The sequence below is a fragment of the Trichomycterus rosablanca genome, chromosome 22 (assembly GCF_030014385.1).
Source record: "Trichomycterus rosablanca isolate fTriRos1 chromosome 22, fTriRos1.hap1, whole genome shotgun sequence".
NCBI classification, from domain to species: domain Eukaryota; kingdom Metazoa; phylum Chordata; class Actinopteri; order Siluriformes; family Trichomycteridae; genus Trichomycterus; species Trichomycterus rosablanca.
The window spans coordinates 13,759,222-13,781,942 of record NC_086009.1 but is presented as its reverse complement, the minus strand read 5'-3'; the positions used below and the strand labels follow the sequence as shown (position 1 = coordinate 13,781,942).

The following is a 22,721-nucleotide window of genomic DNA, read 5'->3' as shown; positions in this document are numbered from 1 at the left end:
TGTGTCACTGCAGTGCTGAGAACGATCCACCACCCAAATAATACCTGTTCTGTAGTGGTCCTGACCATTGAAGAACAGGGTGAAAGTGGGCAAACAAAGCATGCAGAGAAACAGATGGACTACAGTCAGTAATTGTAGAACAACAAAGTGCTTCTATATGGTAAGTGGAGCTGATAAAATGGACAGTGAGCGTAGAAAATGAGGTGGTTTTAATGTTATGGCTGATCAGTGTATGGTCGGGGAAAAAGGACCTGGTTGCTACAAATAGGGTTCGGGTGCCAAGTATGTTTTTTTTACATTACAACCGTGTAATTAAATGCTTGATTAATTTAAACGTAAGCATTGATATCTGTATTGCATTTAAGCCCCTTATGGTGATTGACAGCTTATTAAGTCTCCTTTGGGTTTGCTGATTGCACTATACCCATGTGACCAGCGCTTCTACGTTTGTGACATCTTCATGTGGCAGTTGTTTTTTAAGTGTGCTTTGCTCTGCAGCGCTGAGGCTCTTCCTGTTAGCACACTTAGGCTAGTCAGGTGATTGCAAGGCTATTTTGTTTGATCACATGGTTGCATTCTGCTTTTTGCAGCGAACATCATGTTGGCATTTTTACCCTCAGGAGTGACTGTTGTGACACTTGTGCTTTTCTCTACTAGTTGATTGCCACATGCACCGATCAGCCATAACATTAAAACCACCTCCTTGTTTCTACACTCACTGTCCATTTTATCAGCTCTACTTACCATATAGAAGCACTTTGTAGTTCTACAGTTACTGACTGAAAAGATTTTATTGAAAAGATTTAAGGATTGTTTCAGGATTTATAATTGAATTATTTGACTAATATTACCCAAATATCTCCCTCTTTAATACTGTACTCTTCAAAATACTAACTAAATAATTGACCACTATAAGACGAAAGAAAACGGTCTGAACAACAGGGACGGATGGCTTATACCTGCCGTCCAGGTTGTACTTTTTTTGTTTTAATTTCATTCACTATTTTGCATTAAAAAAACATATGATATAGGCCTTCTGTATGGTGGTGTAGAACCTGCATCTGCATTATACACAGATATACACAAAAACACACGCTGGAACCAGAGCTGGGATCTCGAATACATCGTATCGAATCTCAGCTTGGTTGAGCGGCCACATGAACAACGATTGGCCTGTTGTTCAGATATGGGCGGGACTAACCCGGATGGGGTCTCTCTCTAATGACTGGTGCAATTACGACCTCTGCTGGCTGATTGATGGCGCCTGCACAGAGATGAGAAAAGAGTGCTCTCAGGGTGTGTCTCTCCGTACACAACGCTGAGCTGCACTGCACTCGTCAAAGTGTAGGTGATAAGATGCATGCGGCATGCTGCCCACGTGTCGGAGGGGGCGTGGGTTAGCTTCGTTCTCCTCGATCAGAGCAGGGATCGGCATTGGTGGAGAGGAAGCATGACGCAATCGGGCAATTGGACGCGCTAAAAAGGAGATAAAGCGGAGAAACGACCTCCTTGTTTCTACACTCACTGTCTCTGCATGCTTTGTTAGCCCCCTTTCATGCTGTTCTTCAATGGTCAGGACTCTCCCAGGACCACCACAGAGCAGGTATTATTTGGGTGGTGGATCATTCTCAGCACTGCAGTGACACTGACATGGTGGTGTGTTGTGCTGGTATGAGTGGATCAGACACATCAATGCAGTTTTTCTGCTGGACTGAGAATAGTCCACCAACCAAAAATATCCAGCCAACAGCGCCTCATGGGCAGCGTCCTGTGACCACTGATGAAGGTCTAGAAGATGACCAACTCAAACATCAGGAATAGATGAGCGACCGTCTCTGACTTTACATCTACAAGGTGGACCAACTAGGTAGGAGTGTCTAATAGCTGTGGCGCATATTCATATTCATGATTTAAACCCGTTGGAGATGCTTATGCAGGATCTCTATGTAACAGAATTACAGCAAGAGCAGTCCTAAATTCCTCCACAGTGCACAATCTGCACATGGTGGCACAACCACTTATTTATTAAGGAGAGCAAGCACTTTAGGTAACACTGGGACAGTTGGTGTTGGGTAGCATTTTATCGGAATTTAAGCTATATATGGTCTCTGTGATTCTCTGGTTACAGCATCTTCTAACTTATAATAGAAAGTAACATGAAATTTGACCAATCACATTACTCATTTCCCAGCCTTGGGAGGAGATTACATTAACACACAGTGCAGTCTGCGTTCAGACAGTCTAGAAGCAAACCCCAGACCCTTATTTTGATGCGGACCATGTATTGGCACCATGATGCACCTTGACAACCAAGCAAAGTTTTAACTGTTCACATGTGTAAATGTTTCAGGATTTCTTATTCAATTATATCAATAGTATTCCCCAAATATCTCCCTCGTCAATACTGTACTCTTCAAAATACTAACTAAATAATTGACCACTGAATACATGACCACTGTAAGACGAAAGAAAACGTTCTGAACAACAAGGACGGATGGCTTATACCTGCCATCCAGGTTGTCCTGTTTGTGTTTTATTTTCTTTCTCTATTTTTCCTAAAAAACAGCAGCATATGATATAGGCCTTCTGTATGGTGGTGTAGAACCTGCATCTGCATTATACACAGATCAGCCATAACATTAAAACTACCTCCTTGTTTCTACACTCTGTCCATTTTATCAGCTCCACTTACCATACAGAAGCACTTTGTAGTTCTACAATTACTGACTGTAGTTCATCTGTTTCTCTACATACTTTTTTAGCCTTCTTTCACCCTGTTCTTCAAATGGTCAGGACCCCTACAGAGCAGGTATTATTTAAGTGGTGGATCATTCCCATCACTTCATTGACACTGACATGGGGGTGGTGTGTTAGTGTGTGTTGTGCTGGTATGAGTGGATCAGACACAGCAGCGCTGCTAGAGTTTTTAAATACCATGTCCACTCACTTTCCACTCCTACCTAGTTGGTCCACCTTGTAGATGTAAATTCAGAGACGATCGCTGATCTATTGCTGCTGTTTGAGTTGGTCATCTCCTAGACCTTCATCAGTGGTCACAGGACGCTGGCCATGTCATTCAATACATTAAGTCACGTCAAGCTTTTTTTACGATAAGCGTTTTAGACTCTTTTGGAAAAGCTGATTCTCACAATTTCTCAGCATCTCGAGCTATAACACAGGTTTAAAAGTGAAACAGGAGAAAAATCCAGCTAAACACAGATACATGTGGACACTTTCAGAGTGGATTTGAGGGTTATTCCTAGGGGTGTAACGATACACTCTGCTCACGACTCGATTCGATTCACAATGCTGAGTTCACGATTCGATTTTCTCACGATATTTTAAACAAATGTGAATAAAGAAAAAGATTTTTTTTTTTTTTAAGTGTAAACATTTTTTAAACAAAAAAAACCCTTCAGTCCCCTGCAATTAAAGGTAATTACCAAGAACAGAGGTTTAACATTGTAAACATTGTAAACAAAATGCTCTATTGTGGCTTCACTATCTTGTGAGTGAAATTTTTTTTTTATTTTTATAAAGCATAACAGTGTACTTTTTCTTTTATATAAAAATAAACATAATAACCTCTTGGTCCTCTTCAAAGAGAACAAAAAATGAACTTGAAATTATGCTACTGCAATAAAATGTGCTACTGTAACAGTACTAAGCATATGGGAGTATGACGTGCTTGTAGGGGTAGAATCAATGCAATTTAATTAAATGCCATAAATAACAGAACGGACGTGCAATCGTCGATCTCCACGATGCACATCGCTACATTTTTGCATCGTGAAACGATGTATCGTTACACCCCTAGTTATTCCACACAAATGCAGATTCGTCTCATATGTGCACTTTGATGACGTTTTACCAACCGCTCAAGCCAATCGCTGAACAAAACGGCTGTCGCACACAGCCGAGTATAAGGGTACAAATCTCTCTACGAAGGGCATCAAGTTTTAAAGATTTTGAGTTTAGGGAACGTACCACTGTATTAGTCTTTACTTTACCAAGAGGACCGTTTGGACAGCTTTAGTTATATATTGAGATAAATAATTGAAATAATTTTGTCGGTTTGTTGTTTAGGTTAAAATCTGCATAGACTAGTTTTGGTTTTAAATATTCCATAGTGAAAAAAAAAACAAGACTGTCTTGTCCCCAGGCAGTCAGTACTGTACTGTAGTCTCGGTACCCCAGTGCCCTCACATTTGTGTCAATAGAATTCTCAAAAGAATCGTATGAAAAGGACTTTTGTCAATGCACCATCATATAAAGGCATGTAGTATTAAACCCTCTACAGTGGATTAAACCAAGAGTTATAAAGAAGACTTCATACTATAGTGACTGTTGTATGGAGTAAAAACCCAAGTTAAACTGACGCTCAGGCTGTACCATCCACACACCATTAATTTTCTGTGAGACTTTTGTTTGTCTTTGTGATGCCATACACACTGATTACAGGGTGTGTAGTCACTCTTCACACAGTGATCTAGATTTACTTTTCCTAACATGACCACTGTGGGACAAATGAAAACGGTTCGAACAACGGGGTGGATGGCTTATGTCTGGTTTGTCCTTTTTTATAGAATTTCATTCTCTATTTTTGAGAGCTTTGCAGTTACAAATAACACAGCAGCTGCTAATGATACAGCTGGAAGCAACTTATCGAACGAAAAGACAAAGACTTTTTGTCTTTGCTTTGCTTTATTCGTGTTATTGTTTGCTCGTTTTCTCGCGGCAAGCTTCACCGCATGTCCAGCTTTGTGGTCGGACTTGATATGAAGTGCTTCCTGAATCCAGTCAGCCTGGGCGGTCTATGATAGCCTTTCAAACACAGTAAGGGGTCCAGCAGCTACAGGGAAGGAGGTGGTCAGCTTAACAGAGCAAGTGTTACCTGTCCTTTTGTTTGTGTCCCAGAACGTGTACAGTTTTTCAGAAGTGTAGGTGGTTTTAGCTGTCCACCACAACAACAGGGGAAGTTGGAAACCAACAGTAATAACGGGCAGTGCTAATCTGACAAAGCTAGTTGCTGAGAAATATCTCATTTAAAGCTGGGCGGTATGATGGTACGTTCGGTTTACGGGCTTTGATTCCTCGTACGGTATGGATTTTCCATATACTGTATAGTAGACCCTTGAGTTAGGGCTGGGCGATTTTCACGATTAATTCGGTTAATCAGAATGAACGTTTTCACCCGATGTTAGAATGTGACAATCGCGATTGTTTACATACTTTATATTTTTACTAAAATACCAACATGACACGAGGCAGAAACTGACCAGACGCTCGCGGAATATAAATCAGGGAAAGTTTAATATAAAAAGGCAAAAACAGTGTACAAAACCAGGTCAGAGTCCAAAACCAGAGGATAAACTAAAACAGTAAACGGAAGACAACAAGGGTTATACACGGTAACGGTTAGATTCAGAAATAAGGAGCGTAAACACGATCGGTAAAACGAGACACAAACAGAAGAGTTTAATTAAGATTCACTGAATCGAACACCGCTGAACTGAATCAAAACTCCGGCGCGGATTGGCTGACCGGGGACATGTGACGGTCCGTGGAAACATGGGAGTTGTAGTCTATATAGTTAGAAGCAGAACGTGCCCCCTCCATCCACCCCCCAATCACAAGAGGACAAAATCAAAGCTGAGCTGAGTGATTACTTCACCCCCCCTCCCCCAGTATAGATACTGATACAGACTCACTCAGTGGTGGAAACAGCACAGCACAGACTCGTGTTTCTTTTAAGAAACCTGTAAAGAACTTTTTTTTAGTCCTTTTCCTAATGTAAGGTTTTGCTGCACATTATTTAAAAAAAAAAGAGTTGTTTGTGAGCTATTCTTATAAAGCATATAGATAATTCAGATTTCCAACTTGTTTTTAATTATTGTGATCGTTATTGTTATAAATTTTTAGATCCTTAAAAGGATAATTATAGGTGGTGGTGGTACTATTTTTGCACTTCTGCAGTCATTTTAATTTACAATGCAAAAAAAAGTAATCTGAGTCTTATTTCAATTGCATTATACAAGAACAAAAAAAATCGAAATCGTAATCGACAATCGGTTATAATTTTTAAATAATCGAGATTTTTTTGGGGGGCAAAATCGCCCAGCCCTACCTTGAGTTACAAACGGGTTACCATTAATAAAGAGTGAGCAGTTGTAGCCTAGTGCTTAAGGTACTGGACTACTAACCAGAAGGTCGCTTGTTCAAGCCCCACCACCGCCAGGTTGCTGCTGGCCCTTAACCCTCAATTGCTCAGACTGTATATTGTAACTTTATTTTAAGTCACTTTGGATAAAGGCGTCTGCTAAATGCTGAAAATGTAAATAAAGAGATAAAATTAATATTGAGCAGAATTTAGTTCACCTTATTGGTCCGGCCCTTCACAGCATACACCGAGAGACACTGCGCACGGAGGGTCACACCCCCCTCAATGTTATTCCTCAGCCCTGTGCAGGCGCCGTCAGTCAACCAGCAGGGGCCGCAGTCGTACCAGTTATGAGGACCTATGCTCCGACTCTACCCCTAAGCCCCTGAACAACAGCCAAACGTTGTTCATACTGCCGCCCAACCCAGTCGGAAAGGCAGAGCTGAGTTTCGATACGATGCATCTAGAAACCCAACTCTGGTGAGCTAGCGTACTTTACCGCTGCGCCACCTGAGCGGCCACGTCTAAGTCTTCTTATCACCGATTGTTAGATCGATGCTTTTTACATAAAAACGAACATCTGTAACAGCAGCACAAATGCTCGCACATAATCTGCACACTCCGCCATGATGTTACTACTCTTAACTTTCGTTAAGTAACGCCCACCTTTGATGACGCAGGCTTGGTTCTCAAAAACTGGTGGAAACGCGGGTCGGTTCACTACAGAACACCAAGGTTCAGAGAAACCTGAACAGAACACCAAGGTTCAGAGAAACCTGAACAGAACACCAAGGTTCAGAGAAACCTGAACAGAACACCAAAGTTCAGAGAAACCTGAACAGAACACCAAAGTTCAGAGAAACCTGAACAGAACACCAAGGTTCAGAGAAACCTGAACAGAACACCAAGGTTCAGAGAAACCTGAACAGAACACCAAGGTTCAGAGAAACCTGAACAGAACACCAAGGTTCAGAGAAACCTGAACAGAACACCAAAGTTCAGAGAAACCTGAACAGAACACCAAGGTTCAGAGAAACCTGAACAGAACACCAAAGTTCAGAGAAACCTGAACAGAACACCAAAGTTCAGAGAAACCTGAACAGAACACCAAGGTTCAGAGAAACCTGAACAGAACACCAAAGTTCAGAGAAACCTGAACAGAACACCAAAGTTCAGAGAAACCTGAACAGAACACCAAGGTTCAGAGAAACCTGAACAGAACACCAAAGTTCAGAGAAACCTGAACAGAACACCAAGGTTCAGAGAAACCTGAACAGAACACCAAAGTTCAGAGAAACCTGAACAGAACACCAAGGTTCAGAGAAACCTGAACAGAACACCAAGGTTCAGAGAAACCTGAACAGAACACCAAAGTTCAGAGAAACCTGAACAGAACCGGTTCAAGAACCATGTTTTTTTTGGTGGAAAAGGGGTATCTGTGACACTCTAAGCTCAGTGGCCACTTCCACCTGAGAACATCCTGTTTGAAGCCTCGCAGTGGCCAATTCTAATTGAACCAGGAATTTTATCGGTCGATTCATGGATCAAACACCTGTTGTGAATTTTGACGTTAAGCTCCTTGTTAGAGAACAGCAAGTTGTGCATAAAGTACTGAAACATTGAACAGTTGGACATGTGCATTTAAAAGTTTAGAGAAGTTCACCTGTAAAGGTTAGAGTGCATTTTAGGTATCTAGGGTTGGGCGGTATTGCCGATTTTCATACCGTCATACTGTCTTCAGAAAATACCGCGGTGTACGGTGTTACCGCGGGGGGGGGGCATGAGGGATGCGGACGTCTCTCTGTTAGTAATGGGTCGTTCGCGAGCAATCCGATTCTATTGAACGGCTCTTTCAGATGAACCGAGCCGTTATATACATGTTTTCATTTTTGAGCCGTTCTGCTTCACATCAGCACAGGGAATTAATCAGTCATAATAAAAGCTGTTTATTGTCGGAATTCAAATCCGAAACACTTTTAGTATCGCGAACTGTGAGCGCGACACACACACACACACACAGATAATATTATATTGTATAAACTTGCACAAGTGTGTTTTTTTTTTGCAAGTTCAGGCTTGTCAGTGAATGTAACCGTATTCGGTACACAGATACCCCTTTTCCACCAAAAAAAACATGGTTCTTGAACCGGTTCTGTTCAGGTTTCTCTGAACCTTGGTGTTCTGTAGAGAACCGACGCGCGTTTCCACCAGTTTTTGAGAACCAAGCAGCGTCATCAACAGTGGGCGTTACTTACTAAGAGTTAAGAGCAGTATTAACATGGTGGAGTGTGTGGATTATGTGCGAGCATTTGTGCTGCTGTTACAGATGTTTGTTTTTATGTAAAAAGCATCGATCTAACTATCGCTGATAAGAAGACGTGACTTGTTTGTCTCAGTTGTTGTTTAATTTAGTTTATTAACGTGAGAACCGTTTTGCGCTTCGGTTTCACCGCGACTCTCGGCACAAATAGCCGATTTGCTCAGCGCTCAGCTTAAGCGGTGAAACATCACTAAAGTTCCACAATACGAACAAACATCTGTGTGAAATAACCATCAAATCCACTCTAAAATAAAACATGTATCTGTGTTTAGCTGGATTTACTTCACGTGTGTTTATACAGCTCGGGGAGATGAAAAAGCTTCACGCTTTATTTTTCACGTTAAGCGGTGTTCGTTCTGTCCGGGTCACTTTTATCTCGTAATATCACACAATTCACTTTTTTAACGGCACTTTAAAAATATCACCGGCAAACTGGCTCAAAATGTAATCAGGTGAAGTTTAAAAGATAAAAATGCAGCGTTAAGCTCCATACGAGACCCCAGCTGACGGCATTGTTGCTAACGTGCTATGCTGTACAACATGACACGCCAACTGACGGACGTCACGGTTCGGGCTAAAAAACCAAGTATTCTGTGGTGCCAGATTGGCCCGCTAGTTCGCGGTCTGGAACCTCTTTTTTCCGGTGGAAACACGCGGAACCGGTTCAAAGTCAAGTTCGGGAACCGGAACGGGCTCCGTGCCGCGCCGGTGGAAAAGGGGTAAGAGATGTTATATTGACATGCTAGCGCGTTGTGCCACCCCATCCCATGGTTTTGAATGGCAAGATGCTAACTGTTAGCTTAGCAAGCAAAACCCGATGGAATCGCTGTCTAAGTAGCGCGTTCGAATAACCCGCCTTATAAGTCATTGACTTATTAGAATCCTCTCTACTGAGGCAGCTGCCTATTTAGGCAGTAAGACAGCAAGGCAGCTCACTAGGTGTTTGAACACACCCCATGTAGAGAGCTCCCCAGCTTTTGTGTGATCACCTCAAACAGTGAGCACCCCCACAACCAATCAGTGAGCTCCAACCGCCCACCACTCCCTTTTCTGTGGATGCGCGATGGTCTTAAAGTCTCCGTTTTCAGGGTAGACCTGAAGCAGAAATTTGGCGCTTCACATTTTTAAAATACCGTCACCATTTTTAAATACCGTCAACATTTTTAAATACCGTCAACATTTTTAAATACCGTCAACATTTTTAAATACCGCGGTATACCGCAATACCGTCATACCGCCCAACCCTATAGGTATTAGGGTTGGGCGGTATGACGGTATGACGGTATACCGCGGTATTTAAAAATGATGACGGTATTTTAAAAAAATGTGAAGCACCAAATTTCTGCTTCGGGTTTACCTTAAAAACGGAGACTTTAGGACATGCGCGCATCCACAGTAAGGGAGGGGTGGGAGGGGTAGGCGCTTGGAGCTCACTGATTGGTTGTGGAGGTGATCACTGAGGCGATAACACAAAAACTAGTTTTACGTCATCCTATGCGCGCTCCCGAGAAGGAGGCTGTTTGAAACCTTAGATGCCTTAATAAGCTGTAGTTCGGTATCTTAACATTTCAAGAACGAGTGCGCATCGGAAGTGTCCTTGGCTTAAAACATGGCTGACGGTGCGGAGAAACGGAATTATTTTCAAACGTAAATAAATGATTATTGAACTTGTATAAACTTGCACACGTGTTTTTATTTGCAAAATCGAGCTTGTGAGTTGACATGCTAGCACACTGTGCTATCCCATCCCATTGGTTTGAATGGCAAAATGCTAACTGTTAGCTTAGTATAAGACGATATTAATATCAATGATGAACGATCATGAACATTTTGCTACCTTGCCTTAAATGTAGGCATAATTCAAACAACACTTCAATGAGAAAAAAGATTTATTTTGAAAGGAAACTACAGGAAAGAGAGACTGGTTGCATTGCATTAAGTTTCATAAAAATCCTCTCTTGTGCAGAGATGTGTTTGTGCCTGTGTTTGTTTCTGCTTTAAAACATACACGCCATGAACCAATCAGATTTAACATCATTAAACGAGTTTTTTCTCAATTATTTGTCATAATACTACTAGCACTCTCTTTATCTGTGTGTGTGTGTGTGTGTGTGTGTGTGTGTATGTATGTGTGTGTGTCGCTCCCCGTGATAACTGCGCAGTTCTAATCGGCTGTATTTCACCCACTCCGCTTCGTATCAGTAGACGGAATTAATCAGTCATTCTAAAATAAAAATATATGTAGAGAGCTCCCTAGCTTTTCGAACACGCGACTCGGGTTCCTTTAGTTCATTTCAAAGAGCCGTTCAATAGAATCTGATCGTTCGCGAACAACTCATCACTAACTGACAGACACGCCCCCTCCCCCTACGCGGTAATACCGTATACCGCGGTATTTTTTGAAGACGGTATGAAAATCGGCAATATCGCCCAACCCTAATAGGTATCCCTAACTTTTTGTGAGTAGTGTATATTGTGTCATTTTGTGGGGCCAAGCAAAGCTTATAGTACTCAAAACCTTCATTATATACATGGTGAAATACATTATATATGAATAAATGCTAAACTCTGTTATGTTGATGTGCTCTGACATTTTAGCTGGATGTTTGCATATGATTTTGGTTTATGATCACCTGTTTCTTGAATTGCTCCTAGTGACTTCGGAGCACAGGCACTCGCTATCTCATATTCAGTAATATATTTTACACTATGTCTATGCTGTGAGCTGAGGATTTGAGCTAGCCACCCAACCTACATTAATTTGCAAGCTATCCAAGCTGCCTAGTTCTGTTTCACTTGGAAATATACATCGACCAAGCATAACATTATGACCACTGACAGGTGGAGTGAATAACACTGATTATCTCTTCATCACGGCACCTGTTAGTGGGTGGGATATATTAGGCAGCAAGTGAACATTCTACCCTCAAAGTTGATGTGTTAGAAGAGGGGAAAAATGGGCAAGCGTAAGGATTCGAGCGAGTTTGACAAGGACCGAATTGTGACGGCTAGACGACTTGTTTAGAGCACCTCCAAAACTGCAGCTCTTGTGGGGTGGCATTTTGACTAATGCCTGGTTCACCCTACACGATTTTTGCCCTGAGTTTCACTCGGAGACTGGTCGGCGCTAGATTTGCCGGCTCGGGAGCAACTCGGCGTTCGCTCGGCGATCGGAAGTCGGCTCTCAATCGCTGTGTGTGAACTACTCGACAACTCGATCGGCGACCGAATCGAGATTTCTAGCATGTCAGATATCTGAATCTGAGTTGCACAACTGGCAATGAGTGCCATGTCGAACAGCCAATCAGAACGCAAGATACGGGGTGAGGGGAAACGCAGGGGAGGAGTTGTAAAAAGGTGGGACAGAGGCATAATATAGTTTATATCAGAATACATCGGCACACATAAGTTTTACAGTATTTCTGACCTGATCGTTCTCTACAAAACACCACCAACACTGCATTGCAAAAATATTTATTAACCTCCAACTCACTATAGAACAATCCATGATATTCACATAGCCAAATCCACTTAGATTCATTTATTTTCCCTCTTCGTTTTTACGCTGCACATCAGCGCACAAGCTTTGATCGCTCGCTACTTGTTGACGTGCATTTTTGGATGTGATATCATTAAACCCCTCGTCACTTCTCGCGTTTGTTTTCGTGACAAAACGTAGTTTGGGAGACCAGAGAAGCTGGTGGTAGATGGTGTGGTGTGAAACCCCCTATCGCCGATCAGTCGTGTAGTGCGAACTGTACAGCGACCTTACGACTTGGAAAGCCGTGTAGTGTGAACTTGGCATAAGCAATTGCTAACTGAATTGCCGTAGGATCAGTGTTGCCAACTCCTCAGTAAGGAAAGTAGCTATTGGCTGTCCTAAAAGTCGCTAGAAGTCGCTAAATGACGTCATCGCCTAATTTGCATAAGGTTCATTTGCGTGTAATTGACGCTGTAAAATAGAGGCATAACATCGTGGGAGAGACAAAAAGTGGGTAAAAACACCCTAAATATGTTTAGAACTACAAATGAACTTTCTTCTGTCGATTAGGGGTTTGTTGTTGTTTTTTAAGACAACACTGAGCTACTCTGGGCCGGGTTGCCAGATTGCGACAATAATTTTCAGTCAAAATGAATGAAAAAATTCCTAAAACACAGGATAAGCAGAGGATGTTTAGCATTTCACTTTTGACAACCGGTTGGATGTGGTAGGAGAAGGTAGACCTATTTATATTCCACATGCTTTAGAAAGCAATAGTTTTTTATTTACATTTTAAGCCGCCAAAATGATTATAAACCAGCCCAAAATTTGTCCACCTGCCAAATTCTTTTTCCCTGCCAGTTTCCAACAAAATCCGCCCATTTTGGTGGAAAACCGCCCAATCTGGCAACACGGACTGTGATACTGACCGCCCGTGAGTGCTTTGAGACGGCGGAGGGGCTCACGGCAGGACTCGCTGCTCACTGAGGACAGTAACTGCAGAACAATGTGTGTTTTCACGTCTCCAAAAGTCTCCAACAACACCAGAAAAAGTCGCTAGATTTGTCGCTAGTCGCTTTTTTGAAAAAAAGTCACTAGGGGGTCTGAAAACTTGCTTAATATAGCGACAAAGTCGCTAAGTTGGCAACACTGCGTAGGATTGCTAGAACCGCCTCATGGTGCAAATTAACCAGTCAACGTGAGGCACTTAAACGCTGCATTAAGGAAAAATGTTAAATTGCTAAACACAAAGCTTAAAATTTCACAGCAAATTGCATATCACACAGGAAACGGCTCATTTCACGGCTCATGGTGCGATTTTCACTGCCGAGAATTAGGTAAGGCCTTACTTGTAATAAACAAATGTTAAACCTTACATGTCTTTATAATATTAACTGATTATTTTTTATGACGAAAGGACGTCATAGTTTCTGTAATACAGTCTGTGCTTATTCACTCAGTTTCTTTTTACACTCAGTGGTTGTTGCTGTTTTTACTGTGGTCATAAATATCATTTATTTATCATTCATGATTGTATTTCCTCACAGCAAGAAGGTCCTGGGTTTGATCCCCAGGTTTGGCGGTCCGGGTTCTTTCTGTGTGGAGCTTGCATGTTCTCCCCGTGTCTGTGTGGGTTTCCTCCGGGAGCTCCGGTTTCCTCCCACAGTCCAAAGACATGCAGTCAGGTTAATTGGAGACGGTGAATTGCCCTATAGGTGAATGTGTGTGTGTGTGTCTGCCCTGCGATGGACTGGCACCCGACTGGGTGTTACTGTGTCCCTTGTGCCCATTGAAAAGCTGAGATAGGCTCCAGCACCCCTGCGACCCTGATTGGATAAGCGGTTAAGAAAATGAGTAAGTAAAACACTGAACATTTAGACTATGTGGATACCCTTGATCCACAGCTCACATTTTACAAGCAGTAGTGATGTGCATGCACAGCGATTATTCACCGAACTGAGAGGGGGAAGGGTTTCGAGTGTACTTATTGATTGATGTATGGCCTCATTTTGCTGTGCACAGCCTTTAAACGCACGACAGGCAGCACGGGATATGATGGGATGCTTAACAACTGCAGTGTATGACTGTATGAAAGATTCATCTCTCTTTTTAAGCACAGGAAAGATTCCCTGTGGTTACAGATGGTCTTACTGTTATTTATAATGCCCTACCTCATTCACAGTCGTGAAAATCATGTCAAGGGCCGTAAAATGAGCCGCTTACCATAAAATAGGCAGTTTGCTGTGAAATTTAAAATGTAAGGTTTGTGTTTAGCGTGTAGTGTATGAAATATAAGGCGTAATATGTTAATGTAGCAGACTTTTCTGTGGTGTAGTGTTACATATTGAGTGTATTTTGTCCCGTTGGAGATTCATAATCAGTGGAAAAGTGTGCTTCTCTACACACGTGATCATCTGTAGTCTGTGCTGCACCTCAAAAGATGTTGTAGTTGTAGGACTAGTAAGTAGAACATTGCTGGTTCAAACCCAACAACTACAACTACAACATCTTTTGAGGTGCAGCACAGACTACAGATGATCACGTGTGTAGAGAAGCAAATTTTTCCATTGATTATGAAATCACCAAAGGGACAAAATGCACTCAATATGTAACACTACACCACAGAAAAGTTTGTTACATTAACATATTACGTCTTATATTCCATACACTTTTTACATATACAGGTTGCCACTGTTGGGCCCTTGAGCAAAGCCCTTAACCCTCAATTGCTTAGACTGTAGGTATACTGTAAGTTGCTTTGGATAAAAGCGTCTGCTAAATGCCGAAAATGTAATTGTAAAAGATCAAGCCAGTAAAATCACATGGCCAGCGCTCCCACGGCACAGTGGTATAACACGCTCGGTTCGAAACTCGGCTCTGCCATCCGGCTGGGCTGAGCGGCTACATAAACAACGATTGGCTGTCGTTCATACAGGGTGGGAGCCAGATAGGGACTCTCTCGTAACTGATGCAAGTGCGACCGCTGCTGGCTGATTGATGGCACCTGTGCAGAGTCGATGTATAATGCGTTAATCAGGGTGTGGCTCTTCGTACACAAAGCTGATCCACATATGAACTTGCCTAGTGCAGGTGAAAAGATGCAGTCGGCTACTGCACATGTGTCGGAGGGGGCGTGTCAGTCTCGCTTTCCTCAACCAGGGCGGGGATCGGCATCAGTAGAGAGGAAGCGTAATGCAACTGGGTAATTGGATACGCTAAAAGTCGGGAGAAAATACATTTTTATATAACATCCTTAGAAGTTTGCTCTATATATATAGTATATATACAGTATATACTGGGGTTGGACAAAATAACTGAAACACCTGTCATTTTAGTGTGGGAGGTTTCATGGCTAAATTGGACCAGTCTGGTGGCCAATCTTCATTAATTGCACATTGCACCAGTAAGAGCAGAGTGTGAAGGTTCAATTAGCAGGGTAAGAGCACAGTTTTGCTCAAAATATTGCAATGCACACAACATTATGGGTGACATACCAGAGTTCAAAAGAGGACAAATTGTTGGTGCACGTCTTGCTGGCGCATCTGTGACCAAGACAGCAAGTCTTTGTGATGTATCAAGAGCCACGGTATCCAGGGTAATGTCAGCATACCACCAAGAAGGACAAACCACATCCAACAGGATTAACTGTGGACGCAAGAGGAAGCTGTCTGAAAGGGATGTTCGGGTGCTAACCCGGATTGTATCCAAAAAACATAAAACCACGGCTGCCCAAATCACGGCAGAATTAAATGTGCACCTGGACTCTCCTGTTTCCACCAGAACTGTCCGTCGGGAGCTCCACAGGGTCGATATACACGGCCGGGCTGCTATAGCCAAACCTTTGGTCACTCGTGCCAATGCCAAACGTCGGTTTCAATGGTGCAAGGAGCGCAAATCTTGGGCTGTGGACAATGTGAAACATGTATTGTTCTCTGATGAGTCCACCTTTACTGTTTTCCCCACATCCGGGAGAGTTACGGTGTGGAGAAGCCCCAAAGAAGCGTACCACCCAGACTGTTGCATGCCCAGAGTGAAGCATGGGGGTGGATCAGTGATGGTTTGGGCTGCCATATCATGGCATTCCCTTGGCCCAATACTTGTGCTAGATGGGCGCGTCACTGCCAAGGACTACCGAACCATTCTGGAGGACCATGTGCATCCAATGGCGGTGCTGTGTATCAGGATGACAATGCACCAATACACACAGCAAGACTGGTGAAAGATTGGTTTGATGAACATGAAAGTGAAGTTGAACTTCTCCCATGGCCTGCACAGTCACCAGATCTAAATATTATTGAGCCACTTTGGGGTGTTTTGGAGAAGCGAGTCAGGAAACGTTTTCCTCCACCAGCATCACGTAGTGACCTGGCCACTATCCTGCAAGAAGAATGGCTTAAAATCCCTCTGACCACTGTGCAGGACTTGTATATGTCATTTCCAAGACGAATTGATGCTGTATTGGCCGCAAAAGGAGGCCCTAACCATACTAATAAATTATTGTGGTCTAAAACCAGGTGTTTCAGTTATTTTGTCCAACCCCTGTATGTATGTATATATATATATATATATATATATATATATATATATATATATATATATATATATATATATATATATAGCAAACTTCTAAGGATGCTCGGTTACATTAGCAATTGGTTGGACAATATGTCCAAGATGTCAAAGTCCTGATTTTGGAAAACTCCCAACTGATTATATGGATTATATGGTGTCACAGGTCACAATTTATCAGCACATGCCAGAGCTGGGATCTCGAATACATCGTATACATCTAAGGCTGAGCGGCCACATGAACAACGATTGGGACTAAGCCGAATAGGGTCTCTCTCTCTCATGATTGGTGCAATTACGACTGGTGCAATCTGCTGGCTGATTGATGGCGCCTGAACAGAGATGAGAAAAGAGTGCTCTCAGGGTGTGTCTCTCCGTACACGACGCTGAGCTGCACTGCACTCGTCAAAGCGTAGGTGATAAGATGCATACGGCATGCTGCCCACGTGTCGGAGGAGGGCGTGGGTTAGCTTCGTTCCCCTCAGTCAGAGCAGGGATCGGCATTGGTGGAGAGGAAGCGTGACGCAATTGTAATGAATCTACTACTCATTTCCACAAGGATTTTATTACATTTCAAAGTTCAGGATTGAATTACCTTGATATAAAATCTTATGATGTCACAAGACAGGAGAACATGAGGTAGATTTTTCAAACTTTTTCTAGCTGTCTAAACGTTCATTTTATGGACATCTTGTTGGGACAGGTTTTGGGTAACGATAGAACATAGCATGTGCAAACCTGGTGTAATCAGTGTAACTACACTGCCAAAAATGTGGAGTAAGATTTGCTTAAAAAAACTTAGGAAAGTTTTTCCACGTACAAACCGCTAGTAAATTTAACAGACCATATATTCAAGTAAAAGTTACTCACAATTCTATTCTATATATTATTAAAATGCTATATTATAAAATGCCAAATAATGTTACATTATTCAATTTAACATCAATGATTACCATATACAAAAGCCACTATAACAGACAACATTTTTTGTCAAACTTTTTTATTTGTTTTGCTCAATTAATTGGTGGACTGACTGTAGTTCTCCTCCTGAAGTCATCTTTCACCTAAGACAAAGATTAAAAAAATAACATAAATTAGTAATTATAAAGTTTATGTACACCTCAGAATGTTATGTTACATATTATAATTTAATTTTACTTTCTCAAGGTTTGCTCACAGGTCGCCTAATAATGCACATTTGTATTTGAAAGACCCGGGACTACAGCCTCAGACAGATTTATTATTTAAGTAGCAAAACAGGCTTTCATAATCATGAGACAAAAGAACAATTTTAGAACCAACGTTTTAAGCCCACATACATTAAACAGAACATGTTATCACGATTAATAGAACTACATAACATTAATTCTGCCATGCTAACAGACGCTAATTTGGAGTCAATAGTGTAGAAAGTTAAACAAATTTTAAATATTTATAATATTAACTGGCACGGTAATATAATTTCTTTAAAAATGACAACTTACCATAAAACAGTCCCAAAGTATGTCCTCAACAACCAAAAAACTTTGTGGTGAGAAGACTTGAGAAGATTCAAAAATCAGCAGCTCGTTTTGCACTCCGTGTGTGAAACATGTCCGGACTTGCCAGGCAATGCGCATGCGTGGAACATATTAGGGATGCACCGATCCGATATTAAGATCGGATATCGGTCCCGATATTACCAAAATGAGATGGATCGGACATCGGATAATCAGGCCGATCCATGGGGCCGATATACGTTCACTTTAGTTCGTTTGCGACGCATGCTAAGCCCATACAGGACGCGCTGCTGATGTATGGCGTGTAACACAAACAAAAACAGCAACATGGAGCGAGCCAAAGAGTCAGCTGCATGGAGGTATTTCATGCTTGCTATGCTAACAAGTTCTATGGCAACATGTTTATTACTCATGTTTAGCTGCTATATTTTATTTTGAATTACTGTTTGCACTAAATATTTACGGATAAGTTTATTTGAAAAAGTTATTTAAGCTACTACTGTTTTTCTCATTGTCAGCAGCCACATTTTGGGTGTGTTCGAAAACCTAAGGAGCTGCCTCGCTGTCTTACTGTCTACATAAGCGGCTGCCTCAGTAGAGAGGATTCTAATAAGTCATCAACTCATAAGTCAGGTTATTCGAACGCGCTACTTACACAGCGATTCCATCGGGTTTAGCATTTAGCATTAAAAACAATGAACTGAGGTAGCACAGCGCTAACGCTAACGTCAATATAACATTTCCCTTCATGTACCGATAACGGTTACATTTCCTGACAAGCTCGAACTTGCAAATAAAAACACTCGGTACAAGTTTATACAAGTTAAAAATCAGTAATATTTTATTTATGTTTGATAATAACTCCATTCGTTTCTCCGCCCCGTCAGCCATGTTTATTTTTCTGCAATGAATGCTGATATTGCTTTGGTCACCAAGGCAGCGTCGGATGCTTACTCGTTGAGTGAAAATAACACTGAAATATTGTTTATTATTTCATTGACAAATAAATAGCAGTTCAGTACATTTATATCTGTGTTAATTATATTTTGTTTTGCAAACTTAGTAATGTTTAAGTCAATCCTGATGCCTTAAGTCTTTCCCACATGATAAAGTATACGGTTTATTAATTCAACAATGGTATCGGATCGGTATCGGGTATCGGCCGATATGCAAAGTATATGTATCGGATCGGTATCGGAACTGAAAAAGTTGGATCGGTGCATCCCTAGAACATATAGTAATATTTACTAGAAGTTTTGCTTTGCTTCAATCCAAGAAATAAAAAACATAGTTAATTTTACTTGGTATTTAGAATAAAATTTACTAATGTATTTGATTACAAATAGTTACAAAGAAACACCAAGTAACACTAAATTATATGTGACATTCTTAAGTAGCAAGACTGTACTAGAATATTCTTGTATAAAGTACTTTAAAAATCTTCACTCTATTTACTAAGCCAAAAAAATCATTTTTTGCAGTGTAATAATGTACTTTTATGGGATACGTTTGGTGTCCATATTCAGCCTACACAGGTGGGAAACTATTAAATACAGTCGTAAAAGAAACAGCTAGACTAGAAGCAGGAAGACACAGTAACCACCAGACTAGTGGGTTCTCTCTCTTCTCATAATCTGATCTATAAATAACCAACACATTTTGCTTTCTCTTCCTCCCGCTGATTTTACTAAGCTTTTATTTCATAAGCAATGTGTTTGTACCTCTATAAGGGGTACAGAAATACCACACCAATTCCGGTGCTCATTGCAAGACAATAATTCAACACACAAACTATGCTTTTCTAAGCTTTGATTAATACCACACACATTTTACTGCTTTGAAATGCTGTTAGCATAAAAACTGACCTACACATTGTAGGTAACTGTAGGTATAGACTCATGCACTGATGCACATGGGAAGTGAAGGCTAGCCTGCCTGGTCAGATCCCATAGAAGAGCTACTGTTTGATTTTAACGTCATGTTTTACACTTTGGTTACATTCATGACAGGAACGGTGGTTACTCATTACACACAAGAAGGTTCATCAGTTCACAAGTTTTTTTTCCCTTTTTTCTCCCCCTTTAGCGCATCCAATTATCCAATTTGCATCGTGCTTCCTCTCTGTCTATGTCGAACCCTGCCCCGACCGAGGAGATCGAAGCTAACCCATATCCCCTCCGAAACATGAGCAGCAGCCGGATGCATTTTTGCCACCCACACATCGATGAGTGTGGCGCCACCTAGCGTTGCATGCGGAGAGACCCACCCTAAGGGCACTCTTCCTCATCTCTTGTGCAGGCGCCTCTAATCAGCCGGCAGAGGTCGTAATCGCATTCTGACAGAGAGAGACCCACATCCGGTATTTTATCAAAGCTAGATACAACAGTTTATATGCTTTATATCACCATGAGCATCTTCAAGACATACAGTGCCATTCTTTTCCTTCTTTTTTATTTTGTTTTCTTCAACCTCTTTACCCTGGAGACATGGTGCGCAAGGCAGTAATACTAGTCCGACCATCGCATCAACCCATTTCAGGGCTTCCTCACCCAAAACACAGCCTGTCTGTTTCACACACCTACTGATTTCTTACAGTTTATCACTTTATTATAACAACCCAAGTTAACACAAAATGCAGCATGAGAGTAAGGGTCCATCTTTAAATGGCCACAACAATAACTGATCCAATATTTCTCATGGTTTACCATGGGTGATGCATGGTAGATAAAGTACCTACCTACCTACCTACCCATCTATCTACACTGATCAGCCATAGCATTAAAACCACCTCCTTGTTTCTACAATCAGTGTCCATTTTATCAGCTCCACTTACCATATAGGAGCACTTTGTTGTTCTACAATTACTGACTGTAGTCCATCTGTTTCCCTGCATGCTTTGTTAACCTGCATTCACCCAGTTCTTCAATGGTCAGGACCCCCACAGGACCACTACAGAGCAGGTATTATTTAGGTGGTGGATCATTCTCAGCACTGCAGTGACACTTATACCTATGGTGGTGGTGTGTTAGTGTGTGTTGTGCTGGTCTGAGCTGGTATGGGTGTCCACTCACTGTCCACTCTATTAGACGCTCCAACCTAGTCGGCCCACCTTGTAGATGTAAAGTCTGAGACGATCGCTCATCTATTGCTGCTGTTTGAGTCGGTCGTCTTGTAGACCTTCATCAGTGGTCACAGGACGCTGCCCATGAGGTGCTGTTGACTGGATATTTTTGGTTGGTGGACTATTATCAGTCCAGCAGTGACAGTGAGGTGTTTAAAAACACACACTAACACATCACCACCATGTCACTGCAGTGCTGAGAATGATCCACCACCTATATAATACCTGCTCTGTGGTGGTCCTGGGAGAGTCCTGACCATTGAAGAACAGCATGAAATGGGGTAACAAAGCATGCAGAGAAACGGATAAACTACATTCAGTAAGTGGAGCTGATAAAATGGACAGTGTGTGTAGAAACAAGGAGGTGGTTTTAATGTTATGGCGGATCGGTGTATGTCTACTCTCCGAGGACTCGACATTCTTGGATTTCCATGAGTTTCAGTAGAAAATGTCAGTCTATTTCCAGCCACGGCTGCTTCTGTTGTTGCTTTGAAGAAGGAATGCCACTCGGGGCCCAACGGCTCTTAGAGAGCTCTTTGTGAATGGGTGCTAAGAAGAGGACACAGGACAAAGCCTCTCTTTTAGATAAGGAATTTAATTAGGTCTGATAATAGGTGTTATTTTTTAATGTTTTTTGCTGTATGTCTAGTGTTTCGGTCAGTCAGCCTGGCAACTTCAGGCGTCTTGAAATCAGAATGCGGGCAGTACCACCACGGGCGGTATTCCCACTATTTCAACCTCGCTACTGTAGTGAATAGGCTGCTTGGGTCACACCGGAGTGTCCGGCATGGCCGTTTATTCCTTCCTCCTCCCCCATGCCTCTTTAGCAGTCTTCTGGTGGCTTGTGGCACACTGCAGTCTCTGTTCTCGCCTCGTGTTCCTTCCTCTCGCTCGCATTTTCTCAGTACTCGGCTCACAAACAACCTCTCACAGACTGCCTCCTCTTCCAGACACTCACTATAATCTTCTCTAAATATATCTCTCTTCTCGAACGTATTCTGCCTTTCGCTCAGCTTCCAGCCTCCAACGCCGTCTCTCGTGTTCCTAAACCCTATATCCTTTAATTCCCTGTTCATTTTCAAGCATTTTATTTCTGTATTACATACATATAACATTCATTCATAATTCAGGCAGGCATTAATTATACTATAATCACTCCACCTAATCAAAATTAAGTTAATTGCAATTATTAGTCAGGTTCCAGAGTCATTATTGTCAAAGACTTTTAATTACGGACCATTGTAATATACACCGATCAGGCATAACATCATTGTTAGCAGCAGATCCTTTAACTCCTCTAAGTTGTGAGGTGGGGCCTCCATGGATCGGACTTGTTTGTCCAGCACGTCCCACAGACGCTCGATTGGATTGAGATCTGGGGAATTTGAAGGCCAAGTCAACACCTCAAACTCGTCGTTGTGCTCCTCAAACCATTCCTTTGTGGCAGGGCGCATTATCCTGCTGAAAGGGAATGCTGTTTTCATAAAGGATGTACATGGTCTGCAACAATGCTTAGATAGGTGGTACGTGTCAAAGTAACATCCACATGGATGGCAGGACCCGAGGTTTCC

At 41.9% G+C, this 22,721-nt stretch overlaps 1 protein-coding gene and 1 long non-coding RNA gene across 4 annotated transcripts in view; one reads left to right on the top strand and one right to left on the bottom strand.

Moving 5' to 3' along the window:
• The window catches only part of ppp1r9ba (protein phosphatase 1, regulatory subunit 9Ba), a 91,685-nt gene that overhangs the window by 5,034 nt on the left and 63,930 nt on the right, over nucleotides 1-22,721 (top strand). The gene's annotated exons all lie outside the window — the stretch shown is intronic.
• The window catches only part of LOC134336133 (uncharacterized), an 83,051-nt gene continuing 77,848 nt past the window's right edge, over nucleotides 17,519-22,721 (bottom strand). The window contains exon 5 of one of the 2 annotated variants that reach the window (XR_010015687.1): nucleotides 17,519-17,594. This is a non-coding gene — a long non-coding RNA (uncharacterized LOC134336133). The remainder of the gene's footprint in view (nucleotides 17,595-22,721) is intronic. The other variant, XR_010015686.1, reaches the window with a different exon arrangement.